The following is a 9,426-nucleotide window of genomic DNA, read 5'->3' as shown; positions in this document are numbered from 1 at the left end:
AGTGTTAAAGGCCACGATGGACAGAGCTTTGAAATCTGGTCTAGTGGAAAGTGGCCCTGCCCATGGCAGGGGGGTTGGTACTAACTGACTGATCCTTTAAGGTCCCTTCCAACCCAAACCATTCAATGAATCTATGAACTTAATTCTTCAAAGACTGAAAGAAACTGCTGTTTTTCTGTTTTAAGGATTGCTAGTTCATCTTCGATTACTAGTTCATCTTTAATTTATGCCATTAAAACTGGGAATAGTATGGAAGAATAAAAATGTAGCTGTGTGTAATTAAAAAAAAACAAGAACAACCAACAAACAACTCAACCTTAGGTAAGGAATTGGACTTGCTAGCAAGAACTTAAAAAATAAAATCTCTTTTTAAAATCTATTATCCATTTTGACTAGTGTTTTTTTCCCCAAAGAGTGTTATTCTTTCAAATTTTGAAGTGAAGCCACTGGTAGTAGTTTCAGTAAGAGAATTTTACACTGCTACTGGGTGAGTAAAAAGAAAAACTGTCTTTATTCTTGTTTCTATGGGGGTTTTTTTCAGTTTTGATAATAGTGGGACTATTCATATGGTTAAGAGCATAACTGAATCAGGCTCTCAGTTTACTTGTTACTGTTTGTATCTCAAACAAAAATATTTCATATATACTTTCTGCCACTTCTACTTGAACCTTTACGGTTGTCTAGTTCATTTATTACAGTAGATGTGAATTTCTATTATCTGAGAAAAACTACCCGATGTTCTTATTCTTTGATAATCAGGCTGCACCACGACAAGTTGCTGCACATTCCACTGGAAGCTTCCTTTCAGTTAAGTGCCTAGAATTCTGAAGAGCAGGGTTCATTTTGGCACATACAGCTGGGAGCATGGTTATGTGTCTGTTTTACTAAGCAGGAAGTGGATCTTATTTTTATAGGTGCAAAAGACGACTTCTAGCTGAGACAAGCTTTGCACAACTCCTGACTCAATCTGGTGGGACTCTGCCTGTGAGATGAGATGGAACACTTGCTGCTCAAGCACCATGAAGCTGCTGGGTTGAATTTGTTTGACACAGAGTGTAACCAGACAGGGACACAGAGTCAGACCTGTACCTCATTAATTCGGCCACCAGCAGCCAGCTCTGCCCCTGCATTCAACTAGTGGCCGTGACACTGTACTCACTGATCACAATTATGAAGGTTTATTTTGAAAAAGTGTCACTTTTTTTTTTAAACACTTAGAGATGTATAAGTGTACATTATCTCTTCTGAACTCATAATTCATGAAAGGATTTCAGAAGATCAGACCTAGAAGTAAACTTTTAGATCCTTCTTGAATTTGATTATATTATAGTTTGAGATCAATGTTACAGTCTCGCTTTGAACTCATGTAGTAAATAAACTTGAAAAAAAACTCACTGTAATTAGATTTTTCCCTTACCCATAACATTGTCTGCAGGATTAGGACTCAATGTAGCAATTTATTGAGTCCTTATGCAAGTTGCTGAGCCCTCTGAGCTCCCACAGATGTCAGCTGGATTTGAATACTGATGGCTGAATTAAATATCACAAAAATATTAAAAGCAGGGTTTATAAATCACTCATTTCCCCTGTTACTGATAGTAGTTATTGCCACTTATCATATTGAGTATTTCTTTATTTAACCTGAAATTGTCACTGAATGCACAGATAGATTTACATCTGACATTGTGTTAATGAAGAACTATCTTATGAAAAAAGATAACTGTCTTATGAAAAAAGATAGCTGTCTTATAAGAAGCCCTGTAAACCACCCATACTACTTCTATCAGATGAAAGTAAAAAGGAATTAGGTAACCTATTCCTTAATTTTCAAATAAAAATGACCTCTCTCAGAATTGATGGAGAAGTAAATCATCATGGGAATAATGAGGAAATCTTATTTTACGACTTTTCTTTTTAGTGTTCACAAGGAAGGAAATAAGTGTTAATGGTAAAAAATATTAAGTATACTTGGTAATTGCTTATACATATATTTATAAGCCCATACTATTTAATTTTAAGGAGAAAAATCAGCAATTCCCCAATACCGTAGATATTTGAATATGATTTTTTTTTAAAAAAATTTTTATTTAAAATTTTCAATTGCTTGAGCTAAGACATGCTAATTATATTCATAAGAGATATATTAATTTTGAACCTGCATTCTAAAGTGACTAAATAAACACCTATTGTGGTGTTTGCCTTGTTTACTTTTAAGTGGTGACTTCAGATAAAATATTTTGGGGATTGTCTGGTTGTTCAGCCCAGAAAAGAGAGGCAGGAAAGGAGCAAAAGGAAAAAGTATTTGACAGTCTCTTCACTGTAGTTTATTTTAATAAGGCTTAACATGTGGGACTTCTGGAATATTTTATTAGCTTCAGTGGTAAGCAATCTCTGGCAGAGTTGAATTAGCAGAAACTAGATGGGTTAAACAACAAGAGAGAAAATAAATTGTCTCAAACTTTGATATTTCAGGATTTCAGCATGAGCTGAATTTCCCAAGAGTCCAGGAAAGCATCCCCTCCCATCATTCCCTCCCCACCCACTGCCAGTTGACAGCACTTTTGTGCATCTTATTCATGAATTATCAGCTGAAATATATGAGGCAGTGACTCTTTAGAAGATGGAAATTAGAAGAGTGTCATGGAGGTTCATTGCACTAGGATCATTCTTCGGATCTGTCTGCTTGCTTGCTTTGTAACTAGACTTCAGTGATTAATGCAAAAAAAGAAAAAAAACTAACTGCTCCACAAAATAATTAAAAAAATCCCAACTACCCCACAAAAACCTGCCCCCTCAAATTCCAAACAAATATTTATGTCAGTGTTAAAACACGTTCTACTCCTCCTTTTATTTTTTTTTCCGCAGATGCTGTGAGACTTGATGGTAAGAGACTAAGAAGAACAGGTATCATTTGCATACATGAATAGTTATAGGAACTGCAATTCAAGCCCATCTTCCCCCATGATCATTGGGAAATTGCTTGCTTACAGGGAAAAGTAAAACCAACTCCATTACTAGTTGAAGCTTAACAGCAAAGCTTGATACATGTATGTGATGAATCTATCAAACAAGTAATTAAAAAGAATAAATATGAAAAATTACCATAACTGAGATTTGATTGATACTGGAATTACTAATATTAATATTAGTTGATTAAATACTTTCCTCTAATTTCTGCAATTAGTAAAATGTACTTCTCACTGGAATTGATGCAATGATGGCACATGATGCAACATTGCATGCAAAGAGTTGTGGTCAACAGCTCACTGTCCATATGGAGACCAGTGGCGAGTGGGATCTCTCAGGGGTCTGTACTGGGGTTGATACTGTTCAACATCTTAGTCAGTGACATGGACAGTGGGATCAAGGGCACCTTCAGCAAGTTCACTGATGACCCTAAGCTGAGTGGTGCAGTCACACACTGGAGAGAACAGATGTCATCCACAGGGACCTGGACAGGCTTGAGAGCCAGGCCTGTGCCAACGTCATGAAGTTCAACAAAGCAAAGTGCAAGGTCCTACACCTGTGTTGTGGCAATCCCAGACACGCCTACAGGTTGGCTGGAGAAGTGATTGAGAGCAACTCTTTGGAGAAAGACTTGGGTGTGATGGTTGATGAAAAACTCAACATGATCTGGAGTGTGTGCTCGCAGCCCAGAAAGCCAAACATGTCCTGGGCTGCATCCAAAAGAGCGTGGTCAGCAGGTGGGGGATGAGATTCACCCCCTTTACTCTGCTCTTGTGAGACCCCACCTGGGGTACTGGGTACAGTTCTGGTGCCCCCAACATAAAGACATGGAACTGTTGGCGCAAGTCCAGAGGAGGGCCAAGAAGTTGGTAAGAGGACTGAAGCACCTCCCTAGCAAAGAAAACAGGCTGAGAGAGTTGTCTGTTCAACCTGGAGAAGAAAAGGTTGTATGGAGCTCTCATAACAAACTTCCAGTATCTGAAGGGGGCCTGCAGGAAGCAGGGTAGGGACTGTAGTGACAGGACAAGAAATAATGGTACAAATTGAAAGAGAGGAAATTCAGGTTACATACTAGAAAGAAATTTTTCACTTTGAGGGTGGTTAGACACTGGAACAGGTTGTCCAGCAAGGCTATGGATTCCCTAATCTTGGCAGTGTTCAAAGCCAGGTTGGATAAGGCCTCAAGCAATCTGGTCTAGTGGCAGGGAGGGTTGGGACTAGATGATCTTTAAGGTTCATTCCAACCTCTTAGCATTCTATGATTGTAAGATTCTATGATACAACTTGCAGGAAGGAAAAGATATTGATTGATTTCAGTGAACGCTGTGCTTACAAATTGACTTGCACAGTATATGTAAAAACTAACGATACAGGCTGGAAGTTTTTCAGTTTGCAAATAATAATTCATTATAACCCTTTTGACTTGCAGCATGAAATGTAACCTTTAACTTTTCAATAACTTAAGACCCTAGGTCACTAATTAAAATGCAAAGGTTTGTTCTATGAGTTTAAAGAAAATAACGAATCCGTATAACTCAGTTTACCAGGTGACTTTTGAGCATGCAGCATTTTCTGACAGCTAATTGAAAAATATCTGTGGACACAGACTTGGCAAAATGACTGTTGCTGCCTTCTGTGCCTTGATTTTAGGATTGACAGAGTGCTTGTAACACTTGGAAGGTTACCCCTACATTATTAGCTTTTGCACAAGATAATCATTGCTGCAGCAAGTAATTAATGAATTTTATGAGATTGTTGGATTTCTAACTGTCATGGGAGCTGCAGACTGCATGCACTTGGCAATGCATGCGTCACCACATGATGACTAATGAGGCAAGGTAAAGAAATCAAAAATTTTTTCATTCCCTCAACATGTAGTTGATGCGTGATTGCAGATATAAAATCATTGTTGTACTTGCCAAGTTTCCAGGATCTCGTCATGATTTATTTAAACTTTGACAATCAGGAGTAGGTCAATATTTTTAAGATGGTCAGGTTCAAGGAGACTGGTTAATAGATAAGTAGAAGTATTGCTTGTAAGTAAAACATTGAACATATATTAAAAATGAAATTATTATTTACAGCTTGCATTTTTAGGTCACAGTTGTTCTCCTCCGAAGAAATAACTAATGACTACAGTTCAAAATCCCTAAACTCCATCGGAGTGACTTTATAATGAGACATATAAATTCATAAGAGCTATAATTGAAAGAACCATGGCAATCTGAGAAAATAATACAAATGTCTCTTCAATTGTGGGTGGCATTTTATAAGAAACAACTGTTTGAATATTTGTGAAATTTTACTTGTGTTGTGCATATAATGCAATCAATCAGGCCTATAAAATAAAAAATATATAATAGAAAATATGTAATAGAAAATATGTAATAGAAAATAAAATATATAATAAATATCTGAGGAAGACAATGAGGTAGCATGTCAAAATGTAAAAGTATACTTAGAAAATTAAAATTAGTCTGGTAACATGACTTTCTATTTTGTTGACACATAAGAAGAAACATTTAGAATTATTTGGTTTATTTTTATGAGGTATTGGATAAAGTTCAGGTTTGTTGCTGTGCATTAAATTTCTTCTCATAAGGCGTATATATTTTCTATGAAGTGTATTTTTAAATATATGTTTCTCACAAAAGGGATTGTGCTTTCACTGCTATGGCCTTTGGAGACCCAGTAATTACATGATGATAGTCTTCTTAGCTTATGTACAGTATTTGACTTGTTGAAATAAGAGCTGAAGAATTTACTGTCCCACACCTTACTATTACAGAATCTTCTGACTCACAAGGACCATTGACTCCAACTCTTAAGTGAATGGCCTGTACAGGGATTGAACTCACAACCTAGGCGTTATCAGTACCATGCTCTAACCAACTGAGCTAGTCTCTCTCTCTCACAATATCCTTTAGGACAAAATGTTCAACATGCAGCTGAATCACCGTTTTATATAAAATGGGTGAGGAACTGGCTTATAGGTTGGGCACAAGGACTTACAGTGAATAGGGTGACATCAGGCTGGTGACTTGTTGCTAGTGGGGTTCCGCCGGGTCCTATCTTAGGTCCTGTGCTCTTCAACATCTTCATTAGCAACTTGGACGCAGAACTCGAAGGAATACTAAGTAAGATTGCCAATGACACTGAAGTGGGAGGAGCTGTCAACAAGAGAGGTCCTGCAGAGAGACCTTGACAAATTAGAGAGTTGGGTAATCACCAACCATATGAAGTTTAACAAGCGTAAGTGTTGGATTCTGCACCTGGGTTGGGGCAAACCTAGTTCTGTGTATAGACTGGGAATGAGAGGCTGGAGAGGAGTGCCACAGAAAGGGACCTGGGGGTCCTGGTCAACGGCAAGTTGAATATGAGTCAGCAGTGCCCTGGCAGTCAGGAGGGCCAACTCTCTTCTAGGGACATCAGGCACAGACTCATCAGCCAATCGAGAAAGGTGATTGTCCTGCTCTGTTCTGCACTGGGGCAGCCTCAGCTTGAGTCCTGTGTGCAGTTTTGGCACCATGGTACAAAAAAACCCCTTAAACAACTGGAGAGTGTCCAGAGTTTCTGTGTGAGCCCATTGCTTCTGATCCTGTCATTGGGAATCATTGAAACTACCATGTGGCTCCATCCTTGCCCTCCAGTGTTCAGATGCATGGATAAGATATCCCTGAGCCTTTTGTTATCCAGGTTGAACAGTCACAGCTTTCTCACAAAATAGGTGCTCCATCCCTTAATCATCTTGGTGGCCCTTCATTGGACTCTGACATGCCTCTCTTCTACTGGGAAGCCCAGAAGTGAACCCAACACTCCAGATGTGGCCTAGCCGGTGCTGAGCAGACAGGAAGGATCACCTTCCTCAACCTGCTGGTGATGCTTCGCCTAATGCAGCCCAGAATACCATCAGCCTTCTTTGCAACAAGGCCATATTACTGACTCACATATGTTGCACCTCTGGAGCTGTAATAACGTAGACACAAAATATCAGAGAACTGAATTTAACAAAATATGTTAAAAGCGTGGTAATTAATAATATTTCATTGTAATTATTGCACAAATAAGACTAAGTTTTGGGTCTCTGATTGTTTTGGCTGGAGTTCAACCACTGATTCTCACATTAAGGCTGGGCGCTGTGTTCAAGGAGACTCCTCAGTCATTTGCTCTTGATATATTTCAGAGGTTCCAAACACTGCAGTAAATTCTCCGTGTGAGATAAGACATTGTCAAAAAAGACACCAGCTTTCTCACACACATATTTTTCTTTCATTTCACTAATTTTATACATCTGAATCCACCAAGAGTGTCAGAGCTGAATCCCTAAATGTGGAGGATTGGGTATATTTCCTCACCAGATTTAGACTCATGTAATTAAATTATACATGTTAAAAAAAATCATACAGTGGCTGTATTATATTTACATTCTTATATTTACATTCTTATCTGAGCACAGCTGATATTGGGATACTACATGAAATCTAGAATCCAAACCTTCATGATGGTTATCATGTTAAAAAGTTTATAAAATAAATCTATCGAAAAAGGTGAAAATCAGGAAATGTCACTTATACTGTTCTTTAGGGACCAAAGCTTATACAGTAGCATTTCATGTCTCAGTTTCTCCCATGTTTTCCCTTCCATAAGGACATTTGAATACCTCAGCCATTTTCAAAGAAACCAGAAGGAGAGATCGTTCAGTCTGTACAGATTCATTAAGCAGCTGTAAGGAGGTGAAGAAGGCTTGTTGAACCTCCACTGATAGCTAAATTTAGTATTTAGTAGACCTTAGGCAAACTCAGCCTCAAGACACAAGTAAATCACAAATCAGCATTTCTTCCTAGGATGTTGTTTTTTTCAAGCAAGGGAGTAAGCTGCAGGGACCAGGTTGGACAATTAGACTTCCCCAAAAGGGAAAGCATGACCTCCTTCTTAAAAAAGGAAAATAAGGAAAACTTGGGGAACTACAGGACAGTCAGTCTTAACTCTGTACACAAGGGGAAGATCATGGAAAAGATCCTCTGGGAAGCTATGCCAAGGCACATGAAAAATGAGGAGTTGATTAGTGACAGCCAACATAGTTTCACTAAGGGCAAATCACTCCTGACAAATTTGGTGACAAATTCTATGATGGGGTCACAGCAGCGGTGGCTGAATAAAGAGTGACTGATGTCAGCTACCTGGACTCATGCAAAGCATTTGACACTGTCCCACACAACATCCTTTTCTTTAATCTGGAAAGGCATGGATCTGACAGATGGACCACTCAGTGGATGGGGAATTGACTGGCTGGTCACACTCAAAGTGTTGTGGTCAATGGATTGATATCCAAGTGGGGCCCAGTGTCAAATGGTGTTCTCCAGGGATTGATATTGGGACCAGTGTTGTTTAACGTCTTTGTTAGAGGCGAGGACAGTGAGATGGAGTGCATACTCAGCAGGTTTGCTGACAAAACCAAGCTGTGTGGTGTGGTCACATGCTAGAGGGAAGGGATGTCATCCAGAGGGAACAGGACAGGTTTGAGGGGCCTATGTGAACATTGTGGAGTTCAATAAGGCCAAGAGCAAGGTCCTGCACTCTGGGTCACAGCAATCTCAAGCACAAAAACGGATTGGGTGAAAAATGGATTGACAGCAGCTCTGAGAAGAGTGACTTTGGGGTGTTGGTGGATGAGAAGCTCAATGTGAGCTGACAGTGTGTGTTTGCAGCCTGGAAAGCCAACTGTGTTCTGGGCCGCGTCAAAAGCAGCATCGGCAACAGGTTGAGGGAGATGATTCTGTCCCTCTACTCCACTCTGGTGAGGCCCCACCGGGAGAACTTGGATCTCTGACCACTCTAACATAAGAAGGACTCAGACCTGTTGAAGTGAGCACAGAGGAGAGCCACAAAGATGATCACAGGGCTGGAGCACTTCTGCTGTGGAGACAGGCTGAAAGAGCTGGGGCTGTTCAGCTTGGAGAATAGAAAGCTCTGGGGATATCTTAGAGTCCCTTCCAGTACCTAAAGACTGGGCTACAAAAGAGCTGGAGAGGGAATTTTGACAAGGGCATGGAGTGATAGGACGAGGAGTGATGCCTTCAAACTGAAAGAGGACAGGTTTATGTTAGATATTAGGACAAAATTCTTTACTGTGAGTGTGGTGAGGCCCTGGTAAAGGTTGCCCAGAGAAACTGTGGATTCCCCACTCCTGGAAGTGTCAATGCCAGCTTGGATGGGGCTTTGAGCAACCTGATCTAGCAGAAAATGTCCCTGCCCATGACAGGGGTTGGAATAAGATGATTAACTTCCCTTCCAACCCAAACTCTTGAGTCAGTGGTTCTGACAATTAGTCTGCCTTATAATTCAAGGCATGTGACTAATGACTGGGAGCATGGTGGGGAGGAGGAGGGCTCAGATTTATAACACAAGGAATAACTTATCCTTTTTCAGCCAGATTTTGTTATATATAAACACTGAGGG

The 9,426-nt window shown here is 39.7% G+C and overlaps 1 long non-coding RNA gene across 1 annotated transcript; it reads left to right on the top strand.

Moving 5' to 3' along the window:
- Nucleotides 1–409: 409 nt before the first annotated feature.
- On the top strand, nucleotides 410–1,191 carry LOC113961158. Its single transcript, XR_003532218.1, has 2 exons — nucleotides 410–487; nucleotides 915–1,191. It is a non-coding gene; the product is annotated as an uncharacterized LOC113961158 (long non-coding RNA).
- The last annotated feature ends 8,235 nt before the right edge of the window (nucleotides 1,192–9,426 follow it).

The sequence above is a fragment of the Neopelma chrysocephalum genome, unplaced genomic scaffold (assembly GCF_003984885.1).
Source record: "Neopelma chrysocephalum unplaced genomic scaffold, ASM398488v2 Primary Assembly neopelma1_97065, whole genome shotgun sequence".
Taxonomy (NCBI): domain Eukaryota; kingdom Metazoa; phylum Chordata; class Aves; order Passeriformes; family Pipridae; genus Neopelma; species Neopelma chrysocephalum.
The sequence above is the reverse complement of the archived record's forward strand: the minus strand, read 5'-3'. Positions and strand labels throughout refer to the sequence as shown.